Raw genomic sequence first — 21,815 nt, 5'->3', positions numbered from 1 at the left:
AAACCTCTTTCTGAATTGTCTTCTACTATGATCCTTCTGGGTCTCTTCCAACTCAGAATATTCCATGAAAGTTAAAGGTTCTGTGAAAGCTTTAACTTTCAAGCCATAAACTCAGAGCTTGTGCATGAGTCCCTGAGAACTTGTACACAATTTCTGAATTGATCTGCCCCTATATGTTTTCAGGTTACTAGGTTAAAATAGGATACACTCTCTTAAATCACACTGTTTAGAAAAATCAAGCAAGTTAGGAGACCACTGCCATCCAAATAGAAAATAATACATACTACTGACAACTGGCAACAGTAGGAGCCAGGAGAACTGATTGATACAGATGAACAACAGTGAAAAGAGTAGGTTTTGGTTTTTAAACACTTGCCTAAAACATAATTTAGAATTTCAGAAAATGCTGAAATTCCAATGATTGTCAATTTTTCTTCCCAAATCTCTTTCTATAGCATTCCCCTTTTTTCGTTTACTTTTTAAATTTTCTTTTCCTTTTTTCATTTACAATAAACCAGGAGATATAGCACAAGTCCCAGCAAGCCACAGATTAACTATTTCAATAAAATATACAACTGTGATTGTTTAGGAATGAGATTAAGCACAACAAACTATATCTCCAGCAGCTCTCTGTTGAATACTGTCAGTATCTCCAGCCCTTACGCCTCAGTGGCTGTTGAGGGTACAGCACACATCCCATAGAGAGATTGGTAGAGAGCCCTCCTGTCTATTCCCTGAGCCCTCCAAGAAGGCTCAGCTCTAGCCTGGGAGCTGGGTAACCATGCCAACACAGCACTCAGGTGAAGATAACGTCCTAGCTTGTAACAAGATGCATTATTTTGCCCCTGCCTTTCCCTCATCTTACCAGAGCCGTTGCCTGCCTTGTTTTCATCCTGATGGTTGCTCTCAGATGGGCAGACAAGGAGATATTCCTTGTTCCTGAGGAGTTTATTCCAGTCTGTAACCAGCCTACATCTGCAGACTGCAAAAAACAGTTGCTGTTAGGGTCTTTATTATTTCATTGTCGGCAGCTCTAGGAACAAGCCTTAACAGTGCTTTGAACATTCACCTGGTGTGAAGAACTAACTTTGTATGAGTTTTCTTGGTAAGACTATCAGTTACATATTTAAAGAGAGAATAAAAACATATATGCTTATAATCTCACAGTGGTAATATTCATTAGAAAATTCGCATAAGCAGTATATTAATACAGCCAAACACGTGGAATTTCACTTTTTAAAAATTTCTTAAATTGAATATTGTCAAAGTATAGGTGGGGTCGTATATGGATATGAGCTATCTGATTTTTAAAAGCTTCAGAAGAGCTTTTATATTTAATTTTCATATATTGATCTTCAAAGGTGAAGAAAATCACATACAAATGGCTTTTTAATACATGAATTATTAAAGAGCAATTTTTGTTCATTATCTACTTGAACATTACAGCTCTAAGAAGAGGTCTTTTGAAAACAGTGGAGTTTCATTTGACATGGGGAAAAAAAATGAAAAATTTGTAAAAAAATTTTTATTTCCTGTACATTTTTAATACTGATATAAAATATTGCTCCTTAAAGCATCTAAAAATATTGTATAACACATTATAAACTAAAAAGACACCAAAATCATTAGTTTCTTTTTAGAAAACCAACTGAAACTAGAAAGAAAATATTTTTTGTATTGATATTGAAATTTGACTACTTCTTTCTCATGCAAATTAATTTCTCCTTTTAATTAGACTAAATACAAGAAAGCATGTAAACTAAAATGAAAGCAACACCTTAGTGGTCAAAAGTAACCTCTCTAGTAATTGTCAGCATGAACATCATTTCTGAAGGAATCAAATTGTCCCCACAAGTGAAAAGAAGGAAAAAAGATCTTCAAGAGAATGAAAACAAGAATAGGAAACCACAGCCACTTTCTTTAGAGCAAAGCTGTTCAGCTCACAATATCACTATTTTCCACTGCAAAAGAAAAGGCATATTCCTTTTGGCTTACCTTTATACCCTTACCATAACATAACATACACTTAAGTAAAAATCTTCTCCTAAGAATGACAAATAATCAAGACACTTGAAATGAGCCTGGATAACTGAAGTTGAAGATAGTACAGAGTTTGGTTAAGATCAAACATGGCATCTGCTTGTCACCATTCACACATCCATGCTACAGACTCTTTGTGTTCTCAAGAGAGAATGCTGTTTACCAGTTATTGGCAATTCCAGCTTCAACACAGGGAATTATCAGTGAATGGCTGAGTTTGGAAGAGACTATTGAAGGTCATTGAGTCCAAATTTCCTGCTCTAGCAGGGCCACCAGGGCCATATCCAGATATATCCAGAATATCTGCAAGGAGGAAAGCTCTGCAAAGTCCCTGGGCAGCCTGAGCCAGTGGTCATTCAACCTCACAGTAAATGATGAACCTGCACCCACAAGAGACAAACAGAACTTCCTTGCCCACCAACACAAACAGCAATTTCAAGTCCCATCATTTACACATCTATACTCTCCAGACTTTTCCTGGTAAGTTGCTCGGATAAATTGACTGTTTTCACTACTGATCTTTGACATGAATCTAAGATTCATCTTGCCAAATTCAGTACCTGAATAGTTTATCTAATGGCTTATCAGTTAGTAGCTGAAAACATTACTGCTTGTTTTCTCTTTTATCATCTGTGTGTTGGACAATTGTGTCTGTATATTTATCACTTCCTGGTTATTCCCTTTATACTCCATTGTCCTTGACCAGTTAACTTAATAAAGAAGATATTCACATGTTTCAAATATCATTACAGATTTCATCAGAAACACACCTTGCTTAAGAACAATTTCCCTAACTTTCCTTCTGTAGTGATCCAAGAGACATGGGAACTGTAGCCAAAACACCCCTCAAAGCAATCCCAAATTAACCAGCCTCAGAGAGGAATACATTTCTAAACTAGCAAACAGAATTGAAAAGGATGAGGTACCTGAAACCTGAGAAAACTTACAATGCTATTTGGGTTAGAATGCTCTTAATAATAGTTTTGTTGATAAATTGAAGCTGAACTATGTTTATTTTGATGAAGCAAGGTGAAAAGTGTCAGACAATTTGAAAACTAGGAAACAGATTTGTCAGCATGAATTCTATTCAGCACTAGGATAATGTGATAAGCAATGAAAACACACTTATTTTTGTAGAAGTAAGAAATAGGTAGCAGTTCAGCATTTACCGTGCAAAAGCTAGAAAGAAATTTGGGCTACTAGAGACTGCAGTTGCTAAAAAATGCAAATCAACCTCTCATTTTCCCAAAACAGAGATATTAAATTTGTCTAAATTATATGCATGGCTGTTTTAGATGAGATGTCAAAAGCATTTTATCCATTACCCATTAATGATAAAAATTACACTACTGTTTCCATAAAATATACCAATTTCCAGTAAATTGTTGCTCTCATTAGCACCTGACAGGGAAAAACTTTTGTTATCAAATTATAAAAGGAATAAAAATTTTCTGCCATCTTTTTTTATACAATCAAAAAACACTGTCTGGCAAAAAGAAAACCTTTTTCTCTTTCTAGAGGAAAAAAGTACTGCTTTTATGTGAATAATATGTTAATACAGGAATTAATAGTCTGGGAGGAGTAGATTTATAGTCACCATGTTAATGTACCAGCTCATTGTTAACGTATCATTTCGTATTTGTCTGAACTGATAAACTGCCAATTTCTAGTTCTTCTTTTTGACAATATTTTTACATTATTTTTGCCTTTTTTGCTGCTCTACAATAGATAGGATTGATGATTTAAGTTCTTTCCAAAGGTTAAGACAAAAGGATTTACTGGTCAGCTTGAAAGAATTAATTATTAAACACTGATCCTAAACAATCTTAAAAGTAGTTTAAAAGTGAAGTTCCAGGTATGTGGACTTCTGAAGCTACTTGAATCTTAAATTAGGTAAAAGTTTCTTCTTCTCACTGGCTACCCAATCACTTTTAAAGACTATGACACTTCTTTTACTTATTTGTAATATCATCAAGTGGAAGAAAACTAAAAGCTTAAAAGGATCTGGAGGTCATTCAGTTCCAGTCTACTGTTACTCTCCCCTAGCTGAACAATTTTGAAACTTAATTTACATATGAATAAATTTCACTTCACTGTTAAAGAGAGGGTAAGAGCAAGAAATCAGATTAAATGAAGAGCACACTCTTCCCTCCCTTCTTCCACTGATTTAAAACCTTCCTTCAATGGACATCAATGTGCCAAAAACTGCCATTTCCAAGAGCCTATATTGGCTAGAAGTCCACAACATGTAAGGGTAGAAAGATAACCAAGTTCATGAGCCAGCTCCACCTATTAAAACCGTTCTGGATGTTTGTGCAATTTGTAGAAAATTATTCCAAATGCTTTTCCAAATTTAAGTCAATTAAACATTTCTGTATGAGAATAGGAACTACTGTGATGGCCAAGAGGCCTTATGCCAAAGAAAAGCTAGGATTCAAACAGAGAAAATCACAGCTCTTGAAAAGGTAATTACCAGCTACTGAGAAGCGCTAAAACACTTCACTTCTATTAATATCCAGAAAAGCTTCATTTTCCCAGAAATCTCCACAAAATTGCAGCTTCTATATGCTCATTATTTATTTCAGCTGCTCTGAAACCAAACATTTCTAACAATACTTACAGCTCATCATAAGGATGAAACAGATCAAAACAGAAGGACATGATCATACTAATAAAAATGAGAAAAATACATGAGTGCATGAATACCTTTTTTCCCATAACATTCTCTGAAAGATCAGCCCTTAAAAAGTCCTAAACTAATAAACCCCCTTCATAAACTGAGCAGAGTTGCTTCAAACAAATTGGAACATGTACATAAAATGTAGTTTTTAGTGATTATTGTTTATGGGATTTGCATAATTTGAATCATCTGCGATTTATTTATTTTTACCACTGCCTTACATTATTTTTAAAAATAAGTTTGTATTTTGCACTTTGTAAAACAAAGGGGAAATTATATTCCTGATACATTGTAGCTATTCCTAATCTCATGTGCAAATCACCCGTCTCTTTTTCTGTTTCTTCCCCTTTTTGTTTAATAAATGTTTTCCATTCCAACTAGAAGATTTCTGGAACATCTGATATTTTCTCTCTAGGCGTTTACTTCCTGAAATCCCTCTCTTACTGATGATCTTCACAAAATTTAAAAAAATAAATAGTAAACGTGTAATAGAAAAGGTATTTGTTGAGATGGACCTCTTCATAAATTTCCTTAATAATTTCCTTCAAATTTCAAAAAACACCAAGATCTGGCTGCAAGGTTATAATTTAATCAGGCTTACAGGCATCTAAACTTATATGAAATTTTTGATTGTAAAATACTATTTTCCTAGTGATTTAAAATATTTCCATTCTTCCAAAGGAACTTCTAGTAGCTTAGCATTTTTAGTGGTCCTTTAGTTTAAGGTAGTAATACACAATGTTTCTCTTTTTCTCCATCCTTGTCATTGTATGAAACTGAGATATTTTTTTGTTTAGATCTTTAAGGAAAGGCTGGGTTACTATCTGGTATATTGATTTACCTAAAAAATTAAGACACATTCAATTTTTACTAAAATGAGATGCCTTAATACACCACGGTTTTCTCTAGATTTTCCAGACAACTAAAATTCTTGCCTTTAAATCTAACCCAAGATAACCTGTCATAAAATCCTATGTCTCATTATTGTGCAATATTTACTATTAATATTTGTTAGTCTGTAGCTGTTAGAAGATCCAAACAGGGATAACAGCTGCGCATAAAAGACAATCTGTTTTCCAAAGAGCTGAAAACACGTATTTTTAATTTAATCAAATTTGTTATTTTAAACTCTTGGCACAGGCCACTGAGACTCTCACAAAGGCCAGAAATGAAACACATCCCAGCAGGAGAAGAAAAGCAAAGGGAAGAAGCAAGGATGCCTGAAGGAGTATTCACTAGAAAGTTAAGAGGTTGGGCTGTTAAAGACAGGGTAAGAGCAAGAAATTAGATTTAATGAAACAGAGAAGGAAAACCATACAAAGTGACAACTGCTTCAATTTTGAGAATCATTCAAATGCAATACATCAGCTGTGGCATTATAATATGAGAACAGATTTTATGAGAACAGATGGATAGGAAAAACTTGATAGAATAGATTTTTTTTCTCCATAGCATGATTTTCAATCAAGTCCCTTGCTTACCTAGACTCAGACACCTCTCAAAATATGTTTGGCTTCCTTCTTCTCATACAGTGTTTTAACAGAGTGAAGAGGAGAAGAGGATAAGGCTGCTGAGAGGTGGGCAGCTGCACCTTGTCCTGAGCTGATCATTCTGCTAGGTTCTCCTAATACACTGCCAAGTCCAAAGAGGTCTTTGCTCTTACAGATTCAAAAGGTCTCACCTAATTTGTACCTTTCAGTTTACATCTGCCTCTGAGTTCTTTCAGGATCAGCAGCTTGGCTGTTGGGGATGGAGCGTGGAGTTGCTGCTCGGATGGTCTGCCCAGCTTGTGGAGATTGTGGTCCTGGGGACACCCACCCAGGCACCACCGTGCTCTGCTTCAAGCACAGGGCTACAGCACACTCTGAGTAAATTATCCAGTCCACTGGCTTACTGTGCATGGGTTTCTGAGACACCCTGGTACGATGAGATGCCATTTAAAAGTCCTCAAAGATATCTCAAAGATTTTTGTGGGGTTTTTGCATGAGTTTAAACCCCTGGTTACACATTATTTCAATTTTGTATGCAACAGATTGGCTTTCATCTTCAAAGTTACTTCTAAGAAACAAAGAAGCAGAGAATTTACACTGTACAAGCAGCAGCAGCAGCAGGCATGCCTCCTACAATAGCATGAATAATTGAAATTGCCCTATCACAGATCATGTGCCACTTGACTTCAGACAACCAGTTCCTTGATTATCAAATCATGATAATCAGTGCAAGGCCCATTATTTTGCCTGGTGCAGTTTTATATCCTTTCAGACTTTTCTACTGATGCATGAGAAGATGAGAGCTATAAAGATGAAATAGATTTTTTTGAGACTTAGCCAGCTGCTGCTTGCTTTGGCTCTGCTATGCAATAAGCAAAACTCATTTGAAAAGAGTGATTTTTCAGAAGTAACGATAAATGCGTGATATCCAAAAGAAAAATTCAGTGCAATCCTCTTCACAGAGTGATTCACATATTTTCCAATACTTAAAAAATTAAATACTAAAGCAATCATATCTAGTAGGGGGGGAAAAAAGTTTTAAAGTTTAAGTTCCATCTCTGCTATATTAACATTACAAAACAATCAGAGCAAGAGAAATTTTCTCCTTTCTTCTTGTTTGTTTCTGAACTCAGAAAAGAGCATCAGATGCTCAGAAAGAGCACCTATTTTACTGTTTCTACAAGAAAAAGGAAAGAAAGGCACCATTAATGATATTTTAAAAAACTCTCAGGAAGTCAAGGTCTTCATAAGGTAGCATGGTATATGTTGATAATTCAGTAAATTGGCAAATTTACCATAAGGCATTTGAGGGGGAAAAAAATACCTGCAGAGATAATTTCAATTATTTCAACAAGACTTTCAGTCTATATGTAGGAATAAATGGCGCCTTTCTTTTTTCAGATATTGTGGAATAATAATCACACATAAAAGGAAAACTTTAGTCACACATTTTAAAAAGAGAGACAATCCAAAGAAAATACCACTAGAAAAATTAGTTTTAAGTTAGTAACAACAGAAGCTTCAAATATTTCCTGTGGTGTATATATTTCCCACAGTGCCTATAAAAGTCACTAGGTTAAATATTGTTTACTTCTTAAAAATATAGGACACATTCTCAAAAATCTAAAACTTGTATTTTATCACTATCATTCTATTTTGCTGGCTGAACACTAAAGATTAAAGATGACTTGATTACCAGAATGGTTTCTGAAAATGTTCAGGTTGAGATGAGCACAAGTTTGCAGGTCTTGTATTTCAAAAACAAGCTGAAACATTTTGATACAATTCTGAAATATGTCACTTAGTCATTAATTATTTATATAAATAATGCATTATATTTTTATTACAAAATATCTCTGCCTCCCTATAGGCCAAATGGCTCAACCACCTTTGGGAGAAAACATTCATGTTTGCAAAGCTGGAACAATAGATGATCTATTGGAAAAAAAAAAAAAAAAAAAGAAAAGAAAACACTGACCAACCAGAAATAAAACATTTTGCCTGCACAGCCTTGACCTACTATATACACCTTGTTCCATCTCTTTCATCTCCTCAGCCTCAAAAGACACTGGGATCCCTCCTTCCTTTACTCTTTCCTCCAGATGGATGTAACCGTCATTCTTGTTGTGAACAAAAAAACCCAGAAAATCCTTTGATTTCTGTGAAACTTCAATATTCCCTAATGCAAACTACCAGCCTAAGGTTCTGCATTGTGACAGACCTACGATATGACAGGCAGAAAAACCAGACTTCCAAGAGAATTATTCCTTCTGTGATGCATCTGCATTGATGGGACTTCCATAGGAAGACTTCACTGCATATATTTTGTACCTCCTAGAATAACCCAAATACACTACAAGTCTGATCTAATTATTCTTTATATCTCTCAAAGCCTAAGATCTAATATCATGTCCTGTTATGATTTCAAGGACTACACATCCCCACTGTATCTATATTCCTTGCTTCATTCATTGTGCAACCATCAGATCCTCAACTTTCTGAAAAAGTCCTTTCTGTTTCCCATATGATTTGAAAACAGTTCACTTTTGCTCTCATACTTCACTCAATCTTTCATCTACTTAAGGACCATATGAGGCTACAAAAAGTTTTCCTATACAAACATACTTTCCTAGAACCCCACTAAAATAGCTGTTTATAGAATATTAGAGCAGTTCAAGAAGTCAGTTTTCATTTTGGCAAAAGAATTATCCCTATATAAAGAGTATTTTCCATCTTTCTAATGAGCTTACACAATAGTAAAAGAGCTAGTATTTGTCCAAGTAGAATGATTTTTTATCCTTAATTTTTATTAGTCCTTGACTTTTAGAAAGCCTGCCTATCAGCTGTATCTGCTTTTAATTACATTAGCATAAGCAATTAATAGTGAATATATTCCATCCTCCACCAAAAAAGAATGTTCTAACAGATAAGAAATTAGATAAGAAGAAAATTGGAATAGTCTCACATGCAAGGCATGATGGCAATTCAGAAGACCATCTTAGATATTTCCTGAAAAAAGTCTTCAAGAAGTTAATTGTGTGACACACCAAACTGTACCATTTAGAAATGCCTTATGAACACTAAATGTTGTAACGGAAAAGGAATTTCATTTAAATGTTGGTAAATCAGCCTTTGAAATCCTTAACAGGGAGGTGATAATACATAGGAAACACAGATGAGAACATAAGGAACACATCCAATAAACCATGTCAAAACAAGATAATCCTTTCTTCTTTACCCTCTGCTCTATTATGAAAATATACGAAACATTTAAGACAGACCTTCACTTCCCAAAATTTCAGCTTAACCTGAAAACCTGTCTGATGACTCTACTGTGCAGAAACTTGAGAAATCTGAGGGAATTTTAAGCATTTGGAACTTTTGGAAGCCATGCTAAACCTATTCCACGTTACTATTTATAAAGCATCACTGTTTTATTCAAAGACTTAGGAAACCATTAAAGTGTTATGTGGTAGTTGTATTTTCAGAACCTTTGTCTGCAACTGCAATAATAGTAATACCCTTTCATCAAGGATTAATGAAGGAATATAACTTTTTTTGTTTAACCACATATATCCAGTGACTTATCAGGCTACCACAGGCATCTGCTTTTCTGTTTTCCACATACAGCTGTTACCTAGATATAATTTTTCCCTGGAGCACTTGAAAATTTCATTACTCTGTCATATTAAGCACATATCCAACAGAAGAAATGATAGGAAAGACTGTAAGTATGTCCAGATTTTGTCCCTGTGTGTTGAGGGGGTGTTTGGTTTTCTGGATTTTGGTTTATATTTAGGGTGGGGGAGCTTTAATAGGATAATGAAAATTTTTATCCTTATCTATTTTGCACCCAAATGGACTTTCTGACACTGTTCTTAAGGCTTTACAGTGAGAAAGCAGTAGTCTGCAGAATCTTAAGATCTACAGAAGTTACAGATCTCCAAAATCTTTAATTACTGTCCACCATGACTAAACCCTTATTCAAAATTCTAGTGACTTTTATGTCAAATAGACAAAACCTTTTCTCTTTCTCAAACCAAGATAAATGCATTATCCCTTAAGTTTAAAGCTGGGATAAGAAAGCAAGCTAGTCAAGAGGTAACTGAATGAGCCTTTAAAACAAATTCCACCTAGCTCCAGCTGTGTATATCTAAGTTTGAATTCACCAGGAGGACATCTGAGGAGTTCTTATGATCCATCTTTGGCCATCAACTTCTATAATCCCATACCTTGAATTCAATTCCTTGTTGACTTATTCACATGACTCAGGAGCTGCCATTTTGAAGGCATATTCATTTTTCCTTGCTTTTCAAAATTATCTTTAATAATTCTGTCTCTCCTTAATTAATATTTTTAACCAGTAATCAGTATATTTAAAAATACTTTTCTTCTGAGAGGGAGAAAAGAACGATGGAGCAATGTACATATATACATATCTGTGTGTATTTACACAAATACAGCCCTGCATGTGTGCACATACACATATAAACTGCAAACTATGAGATGCTTGATTATGAACATGCATAACACTTCTGTCAATCCCAGCAGTCAGTATTTTTCTGTCAGAACAAATTAATAATAATTTACCATGGTTTTTTTTTCATTTGTAATCTGATCTGCAGTAACAGTTTCAGAAAACAACTAAAATTTTAAATAGAAAAAGTTGTCAACTAAGTTTTCAAGTAGTAATTCTGCAGTCTTAAACACGAGATTTGAGCACTGTTTTGGCATAAATTTGAACCACATCAGACAAAAATACATTGCATTTCTGACCATCAAGAGTGTAGAACCCTCCTACAACTATCTCAACTTTCTTTACATCTGTGCTCAGAGCAGTGCACTCAGCAAATCCCCATCCAGCAAAACACCACCAGTATAAAGTGAATTTTGTTGGTATTTTTGGAGGTGTTTGAAACAGCAGCATATAGCATATGATTATACTAGACCAGAGTTTTATATAATTTCATGAGTAGACTCCTAAAGCTGCAGGTGCTCTATAATCAACCTGCAGTCTCACACTGTTGCAACTTATTCCACCCTACCCAGAAGCTGTGCTAAACTAAACTTACTTGAGATACCAAAAATAGAGACCTAGGTGAAAGAAAATGAGCTATTTTCTCTCCTGTGATTTTTCATCATTATATGAGCCACAACTACTTTGAACAGCAACTCTCAGAGAGTAGGAAATACTTAGGTAACTTCTATGCAGGCATTATGCTGTTAAACAATTTGTGTAATAATGTGATTTTTCACACAACAATGGGAAAAGCTGTTCAATTTTTTTCTGAAGAAGGTGGAAAAATAGCCACTCAACATCAGACTAAAAGTTTAGAAGAGAGAGCCTACAAAGAGATCTAATCTTTGATACAACAGATGGCTATATAAATGGTAAACTACTTAGATGTTTTTTCCCAAAACTAAGGACTTTCCATTTTAGTTCAAGCCATGACACCATTATGTAAAGTTTTTCAGTGAACTGATTTGGACTGCTTTCATGAAAATCAGCAATTTAAAATATAGCTTCTGTTCATTTAAGGTTACAAATTAGATATATAAGGCAGCACTTCATCTACCACTGAAGTGCAGCCATCTGTTACATTGAAGGCATTTGTACAGAACAGCTCAAAAATTAGGAAAAATATTATAGAAAACTGAGAAGAAAGATAGAGACAACTTGAACGGAATGTTGAGAACAGCTTCCTCCAAGCAGTCAAGAACTGTGATTCCCACAGTCCAAAGGCCAATAATTACAAACTTGGACCCCAAAAACTGGGTACTCAAATCTATATTGAGACAACTAAATACATTACTGTATTCCAAAGCAGTTGAACACCATCTTTTTTAAGGGGATATTGTATATGGCACTTCCTAAATATGGAGGTAAATGAGCTAACTTTGTTTCCCCCACTTTCTAAGGCTGCAAACCTGGACTCCATTGGGGTATGGAAATGTCTGTGGTATGATTTTTCCTGTCCTACCACTCAGGGGCCCACACAGTTTTGTTGTTTATAGTGAAGGACACAGGCAGGTGGTCTGCCATGGATCCTCTCTGTGCCATCTAACTGTGTCAGTCATCACAGCAGAAATGAACAGGCACATTGTTGTGTGAAAACTAAAGTACCTAGAAAAACTGCTTTTTATATTACAAAAGAGAGCTGAGAGAAAAAGAAGAGAGAAAAAAAACTGAGAGGAAAAGAGCCTGAGAAAAGAGGGGTGTAAGTTCTTTTCCATATAACTTTACAACTAAAAAGGATTTTTTTCTTTCCTTCTTTAGCAATATTAAACAACTTCTGAGCAGCTTGTCTCAGAAACAGATGCTTACTGTAAAGCCTGACTGAAAATATAGATGAATATACCATAAATATTTTTATGAGTAACTAGAATATATTTTTAAAAGTACATTAAAAATTATTACTCCAAAGAAAGACAGTGGGACTTTAATAACGGACTTATTAACCAGGAATTTAGTCTCAGTATTTTATTTTTCTATACCTTGTCCTTTCCACCTGTTGGCTACTACTGTGACTTATGACTATACCTTATTACTTCATTGTATGTATGTCAAGCAATTCTTTCTTTAGATCCCATTGTAACAAAAAACCATTTCAGGTAACCACAACAGCAGATACAAACTTACATATAAAGGACTCTACTTATTTCTAGAAGCTCTAAACAGCAAGTAGAAATTAACATACAGCTATAGAAAAATGGCAAAACTTTAAAACAGATTTTTTTTAAATTAATTAAGGTTAGGATGGTCACAAAAGTCAGTAGTAACATCAATTTCTGAATGATGACAAAGCATAAATCTACAGAAAACATACTGAGATGTAACATCAAACAGGTCAAGCTATCTGAATGAACAGAAAGAAAACCTGACAGCCAAGCACACTGACCTATAAAAATTAATCAACTGGGGCAACCACAGACCAAAAAGGGCCTAATTTCTAAATATTTTATTGACTATGAAGTATTTTGCAGACATGGCACACATCCTGGCTGCAAACCCTGTTGTCATTGGCAACCACTTCCAGGACAGAAATTGTGTAACCACACGTCAGTGATATTTTGTTTGACTGAATAAACTCCTTCTCAAGAGTGTTGTTTGGCTCAATCAAAATATTGTGGTAATAGAGTAACAATATTCCTTATCAAAATAAGGGGTGACTTGAGATGACCTGCCCAAATCTGGCCAGCTGCAAACTTAAGTCTGTCCACAAAGGGTGTGGTTTCTGAAACAGGTTAACTCACTCTGGATATATTTCTGTGCTGTTTGGGAAATTTACCATTGTCCAAACTAAATGAAAGTATTGTAATCCCCACTAACAAAGTGTTGATGTTGCTCTTTGAAAAACTTATTAAGTAAGGAAAAGGACATGTTATGTGGTATATATGGGGTTTTAGCCAGTCTTTCCCATTGGCTTAGGGGACAGGACTTCTGACCTGGCATGCGTATCAACCAGGATTGTTTCTGTTTCAGCAATACCCAAGAGTAAAGGAACTCCACAAGTCTCAAACAATATGTATAAATAAATTAAAACTACAGTGCTTAAATTTTTGAAGTTAAGCCTGCTTCAAGGTTTGATGCCTGTTTAAGATAGACCTCCACTCTTCTTGACCAGAAGATGAGGCCATTGTAACTGTGCCCTCACTCTGCAAGCCAAGTGATATCTGAGATTGAGGAGTTTGTTTCTGGCTTTGCATTGTATAACCAGACAAAACATAATTCAGCCTGATAAGCAGAATATATTAAGAATATCAAAAAGGAAAAAAGAAAGCACATTCAGGGAATGATACAGGTTTTGTTTTGGATTGGGGGGTGTGTTTGCATGGGGTTTTTTAATTTAGATGATCTTATTTTTCGCTAGGTTTTTTTTTGAAAGATAAATTCCTTCATGCTGAACAGAGTGATTCAAAGTTTTTCTCAGAGTTGGTCCAAAACCAACCATCTATTTGTTTTTACAACATTACAAGACATGAGATTTTAGATTGATATATAATACACAGTGGAAAAAAACAGAGTTATAATTCCTTTTTCAAAATTCTCATAAGTTAATTCAGGACCAAAAAAAAGCACACAAAAAGAACAAATAGTAGCAATAACTGGAATAATTGTAATTGGGAAATTTTATTCTGAACAGTAGAAGCTCACATTTCACTCTTTCCCCTGAATACTGAACTAGGATGTACAAACTAAGTTGTAACAAAAGAAAAACTTTAAAAATCTTTACTTTTTTCATTCATCCCATAATAATTTTTCTTATTGCTATAGTCTTACATAAAACATAATTAATATTAAATACTAATGGTCTGTCTAATTAAATGATTACTTGGCACAGAGATGCACAACATCAAAAATATACAGGCCACAAAGTGTCACCTTCACATGGAAGGAATTCCCTGCAGTGAAACTGGCAAAGCTCAGCCTGGTCATGAGTCATGCTAAAGATTCATTTAAATTACTGGAGGGCATCCAACCTATTTAAAAGTCTGGCTACAGGGTATAACATGTTGCATTTTTGCCTTAGTTCTGATGCATTTGAGCATAACTAGATCATCTCTTAACTTCTTATCTTCCCCCATCGTTGCCAAAGTATACTCAAATGGTATTCCACTTACCTACCAATTCCTCTCCTTGACTTATTGTTTTGCCTCTCATATCCATTTAATTTGTACCCCCCTGAAGATGCTTCTGCTTGGAAGTCTAAGAACCCTAAAACTTTTTATCAGTTTTTTGAAGTGACCTCACATCTATGAAGACACCAGTTTGTTTTGGGAACATTCAGTATTTTCTGGCCATGTGTTGAAAAGAAAAAAACAAGAACAAAAATAACCCAGACAATATTCCCAAGGAGGCTGTTATCACAAGTCAGCAGCACAATAAGAATATCTTGGATATGAGTGTCAGTGAAGAGATTATCTGCTGACTGCTGTGTGATGCAAAAGTGATTGCTCTGGAGGAAAACAGAAACCGTGTTATCAACTACAATTACAAGACCACTGCCGCTCATTATCTTTATGCCATATCTTTGAATAGATGTGTATCTGGTTTGGCTGAATATTAGCGTGTAACTCTTGGATGTATCTCAGTGCTAAAAGGAGCAAAGCCTTGTTTACCTGCCAACATTTTCTCAGAGCTGGAAAAAAAAAAGGATGGAGATTTCAAGTTGAAATTAACAAGCTTATCTCAAAGTTTCCTATTCAATAGCCATATTTTAACATAATTTTTTTCCCATGCCTTAAAAATTTCAGCCCATCAATTATTTTTTGTTCCCTGAGGAAAAGAGCTGATGCACAGACTGAAGAAAAGAACCATACTCTGCTCCCACATGAAGGGCAAGATAGAGACAGTCAAAGTGTGAGGTCAGAGAAAAACAGCAGACCAATACCTTCAGCTGATGTGATTGTCCAAGATGCACACAGGCTTTAGACTGCAAAATGTGTTTGAAAATTCCATTGTATTTTACCTCTAGTAATTTTTCTGTCCTCCCTTTCAGCATCTCCAGAAAGATAATAGGCAAGCTCAGTCTTACAGCTATAGAAACTAACAGGACAGAGTACATTAGCAATATACTCTTAACTAGCAGCAAAAAATTGTCACCAGCTACTCAGTTTCTGAAAATTATTTCTCCAGAGCAACGTAAGTAATTTTCTTTAAAAACAAATGAAAACAATTAATTATGGCGCCACCTGCCTTACCCAAGTCAAATCACCTAACAGTTAGGTGCCTGGAATCTAGCATCTAGCCTGAGCAATCAATAGAAAAGTATAGATCCATCCCCATTGATTCATCCCCTTGGCTCCTGGGGAGCTATTTGTCACTCAGTAAGCTACACAGGACACCCAGCTTCTAGGCAGCTTAAATTTGCTTGGATAAATTCCAAACAAAGCTTTACAAAGTTTTCAAAACTGGGGACAGAAAAACTGTTCCCATATCTGGAATCCGGTTCTCCTGCCTGTGTTGATTTGCATCAATGTTGTGGGGCTAAAAAAACCCATATTCAGAATACTTAGTAAAATAACTCAGCAAGATTAAGCAAGAGAAGTATATTTCAGTAGTGGGAATGACTGATCATTAGTTACATTCTGGTTCTGTGTTCTTGGCTCTGACCCATACATTATGTTCAAATGGCAAACAGTTGCTATTAGCCAGACTATGCAGTATTCTGGATCAACACATGATGTGCCCAAATCTGAACATACAGAAAACCCTCAAGGGAAAGTAACTAAAGGACTAATATCCTTGTATAATTTATCAATTCTCCCTTTTGTACTCAGTTTCACAGTCTTACCAGTTCATTTGGTAGACTTATAATACCTCTCTGTGAATGATCTATCCATGAATTGAAATAATTTTGCAGCTCCAGAAAGTTGGACAGCAAGCCTCTTCCGCATTCCTATATATAATGACCTATACCATGAAGTACAACACACCAAAACATTTTGTGACTAGCACTCAAAACTGTCCATGCTTTTGTCCCATACTCAGTGCCATTCATCTGATTACCCTCTGTTTACATATGTGCAAAGCTACTGTGAAGGTTGAGAAAATTTTATCTTCAGAAAAAATAGTTCAGACTATAGTCAAACAATGAATCATCCGAGCTAAGTCACAGTATTCTCATTTACTTGACTGCTCAATATTTAGTACTTACTCTGGTGCTAATGGAAGTAGTCATAAATCCTAGTAATCCTTTGGGGCCTATTAATGCTGGCTTTTCACTGACACAGTCTTTCTCTGTTCTTCATTTGACTCCCCACACAATCAGACATACAAAAGACTATGCAATTTAAGTGCATTTCCTAAGAGAGAAAATTCAAAGCAAGTGTAACAGATAAAAAGAGCAAAGCATTAGAATGGAAGAAGATGAATTAAGACCAGAGAACCAAAGGCAAACCCCCATCTAAGTAGGCTACCCACACTGTTAATATGGATAAGTGAACATTTTAAAGAGCATAAATGTTAGCATGCTTGTATTGCAAACTGGTAAATGCTCCAGTTACTGCTTCCCAAAATAGCAAGGAAGTGGCACATCTCTCCTCATGAGATCTCAGCATCACACTCTGAGCTATGAAGTAAACTAGGTTACACAGGTTTATTGGAAAGTCTGCTTATTGCCATTGGGAAAAGAACATTTAATGGACCTGGCTAATAAAGAGGCTGTAATACTGAAACAGGTCATATGGATACAAATAAAATATACCTCTCATTGTACTTTTACTTTCACCATGACTAAAAGGGAAAAATTCTCAGAGCTTCCCCCATAACACTACCACGGATACTTGAACAACAATTAGAAACAATGAAACTTCAAAGCAGAAGTCTTTCAGAGATTCATGTTAACTGTTCAAGAATTCCACCAGGCAACTTAAGCTATTGCATGCTACCGTATCACTTAGGGAGAGACATTTTGAACTTTCAGTGTTGTAAAACAGTTGAGTACATCTTTATTATGAGTGTTGAATAGCCACTGTAAAAACCAAGTGGTTAAGAATGGAACAACTGAAGCCAGCCCTTTTATTGAGGGCTCATTTAATGAACATCAATTGTTTGGATGTTCTGGGGAGAACCAATCACCATATTTATGTATTTGGCTATATGGCTACAGTTTCACCACCCTCAGTTTTATGCATCTTGAATAAAATACAGTACAGATGACTCTCTTGGCACTTGCTTCACATTTCTTTACTGCGAAGGGGTGCGCTGATACTCTCCTTGACAAAGGGGGCTGCTCCTAAAGCCAGATGACCACAGGATCATTGGCTAATTGAATCTCCAGAACCCCTTAGGCCTCACTCTAATCAGCTGTAATTATTCTCTTCCTTTCCTAATGTAACACAGAACACATCTTGTCCATTTCCATTGAAATGCGGATGAAAGATGTCATTATTGAAAAGTCTTATTAGTCATTCACATAAAACAGACAGAAATATAAGGTGAATATTCTAAGAAAAATCTGAGCACATTTACCTTGCCTTTTTCTTTAAAAGAGGAGTGAAAACTCTGAGTCATCTTGATTTTGAGATCATTTGACTCCTATTATTTTTGTGTTCTACCTTTTTGCAATCTTTCTTATAAATTATTTTATTAAAAGTTAAAGAACAAAATTTATCTGGAGTTTGTATATCCTAGGATAAGTTCAGGGGAAACTTCCACCATATTTGTAGCCACAGTAGATTCCCTGACACAAGTATTTAAAATCATACAAATATTCAGGAAGCAAAACTTTTCTTTTTATTAGCTTCTCCTAGCTACACTAATCTGATTAGACTAATAAATTGTAAAGAATGAAAACTGGTAGTTACATCAAATTAATGTCACTGAAACTATTGCAATCCAATCAAAACTATTCAATATCCAAACCCATTTTATAGCTTTTAGGATAATCAGCCTAATAAGAGGTTGATCATCTTCAATTACTTTCAAACTGAATGTCAGAATATTTCTCCTATTAATTCGATTAAAACAGTACCATCGTCTTCCAAAGGCACTGTGTTTACAGTAGAACTGCCTTGATCTACACAACTCAGACATTGCCTTTAAAATCCAAAACATGGATTCATGAGCACAAAGCTCAGTTCCTTCTGGTTCCTTTTGCAGCACTGCTGCAATTCTGTCCGCTTGAGCTGAACCTCTTTGGTGTAACAGAAAGGAATCCCAAGCTCTACAGAAATTTATTCTAAAAATTTGGCTTGAAATATTACAGACCAATTAATATTCAATTCTTTCAAGGGCTGTCAGATCTCTTCAGGAATCTGTAAGGCTTCTTTGCCTAGAATGAGGAACTTAGTACTTGCTGAATTCCCATAGGGCTGCCTAAGAGCAGCCCCCATCACTGCCCAAGCAGGGCTGCAATCTGTGCTGATGCCCCAGAGCTTCTGTGTGAGAGGGAAGAGGTCCTGCCACTGAAACCTCAAATCTGCAGTACTGGAAGGAAAGTTACAAATGGAATATGTAATTTCAAGAAGTTCTAGCTGAGTATTATAGTACAGATAATTTACCTGAACGTTTTGTTGGAAGACATTTCTGTATTCCTAAGACAGAACACAAGCAGTGTTAGGTGTAACTATAGGATGAAAAAGTAAATTTCACTACAACTGCTTCCTATTAATTTGTTAAATAATGCCAAAATCCAGAGGAGGTTATGTACCTGTAGCTCATTTACACTTGGGCTTTTTGCATGTACACATCATCTGTTCTGGACTAAAATACAAACAGTGCCTGTTCACAGTGAAATTATTCATGAAACCAGAAATAATCAGCCTAATTTTACTGAACTTTAGATAGCCGTGTTGATATTTGACATGCTACACCCACCCAGGTCAAGAGTGCACAGCTTGTGAGGAACTGTCTTGGTTTGGGGTTTTTCCCCTGAGCTCCCCTGTAGATTTATAGGAACACATTCATGATGGAGCAAGACTATTTATGTTCTTAGAGCTGGCAGTAAAATAAAAGTCAAATTCAGATGTCTGCAGCCTCTAATTAAAAGAAAGAAAATGGTGTTTACAAGAAGGAAAATGGTATTTAACTAAAACTGTTTTAGACACAGTTCTGTTTGCCAGTTAAATGAAAACAAAGGTTAGCATGAAGCAAATGCACATCCAGGATGAAGGTTTAAGAAACAAATAGTATCATCCAACTATTTTAAAATTCTTCCTACACCAATAAAAGTATCATTGAGCTATAGACAAAGAAGATTTTTGGAAAGCAAAGTCTGTTTTTCACACGACTATTTTTTAATAGACACCATGCTATATGTAAAGAGCTAAACCTAAAAATAATGAAAACCTCATAGTTAAAATCAAGCAAGACCACTGAGAGGAAGCTCAAAACCAGAAAACCTTGTACCATCAGGACAAATACTAGTTGACAGACATGAGGCCTCTTTCTCACCATGAGGTGAGAAGTAATGTGGGATTTTTGCCTTCTATCATTCATGAGAGAATTAACTCCCCCTTTTCCTTTTTGTTTCTAGAAAGAATCCCTACCCCTGTATTTTACTTTCTGCATGAAGCAGAAGAGAAAAGGAGGTGGTGACAGGAAATTGTCTTCTTCCATCATAACTAAAACAGCTTTATAAACACACCAAAACAGGCACTAGATATCCTGGAGCTGAACTTTGGGTCATTCACCTCTGCTGTTTCCAGAATTATATGCCAACTCAGGCAAAAAAGAAGAGACAAATAGTATTACAGATTATGTGAGTGGGAAAATGCACCAAACTGGATCAAATACAACTATCCTGCTCAGCTTCAGAGGTCAGTGTTTTCATCTTGTTCTATAGACAGGAAGATACCCTGGGAATCCTGCCAGGAAAAATTGAAGCACCAAAGTGTAGAACAGGCAAAGGTTTAAAAAAATCTCAGCTAGCTAATCACTTCTGAGGCATAATACAGAAAACTCACCCTGAGACAATCTTGAAGCAATAACAGACTTGCAGAATTTCTGATTTTTTACCTATTTCCCACCCTCAACTTAAAGATATGGTTCAAGTAATAGGAAATATATAACCCAAAGTTGTACTAAATTAGACACGAGGAAAGAGTATCGCCCACAATAGTGAGCCAGCAAGGTACCATTTCCAACATTTGTTAGGTATAGCCCTGAAGGGACAGGTAGGTATCCTGAAGGGACCAAAAAATTCTCCCTACTGCAGCAGTTTTGCAAGCATGTTCTGCTACTATGAATAGCCTTATGATTAGAGACAATATATTAATATATTAGACCATGAGGGGAAAAAAACCAATCACTTCATCACCATTATGTTTTCCTGTAACATATACAAGGCAACTTCAGTCAACAGCTTCTTTCTTAAGCAGGATCTGAAATACAGTGTAAAAAAGATTCTGACACAGAAACACATTAAGCAGAGAAAGTGCATACTCTGCAAGCCATGGATGGATGCACAGACATACAGATGGGAAACTGATGAGTGTCTTTATTGGCACTCTGCCATTTATCAACCAGTACCTCACAAAACCAACATCAGAAAATCAACATATTATGATGTTCCTCATAGCTGTACTCGTCTTCAAAGGCTTCTGAAGAAAGGTCTTTGCTCCTCATCTGGTGTGTTTGTTTTCTGGCATCTTTCACTTAAGAGATGTCTAAAAAGTTTGCCAGATAAAGTTTATAATCTTCTACATTTTTTAACCTGAGAAAATAGCCTTGTACTTAGAGGTAGAAATTTCCTTGGAAATCTGAAGGAAGTGATTCAGTATGCAAACAGCACAAGAACAGAGGCAAGACACATACTTCATTTTACAAAAAGTCCACCAAAAATTCTTCTATATCCTGTGATCTAATTTCCCAAATGCAAAGAGTCATTCCTGCCAGCATCCTAAATAAGCTGCTGCACAGACACATACATCACTGAAGGAGATGTGCACAAAAAGCTGCCTTTGTAACCAAAAGGGCCTTCAGCAGGTATCTTCAGACCAAAGCCATTGTATATATCCAGTGAAAAGTAAAGCTTTCAAAGTACAGTATCTACATACAAAGGAAAGCTGAGAAAAGTAAGCAAGAGCCAGAGGATTTAACTGTTCATACTTCCTCTTTCTTTTTACTTGCCTGATAAAATGTTTTGTGAAAAAGCCATACG

Source organism: Ammospiza caudacuta, chromosome 4 (genome assembly GCF_027887145.1).
Source record: "Ammospiza caudacuta isolate bAmmCau1 chromosome 4, bAmmCau1.pri, whole genome shotgun sequence".
NCBI lineage: Eukaryota > Metazoa > Chordata > Aves > Passeriformes > Passerellidae > Ammospiza > Ammospiza caudacuta.
This window is presented reverse-complemented; position numbering follows the sequence as displayed.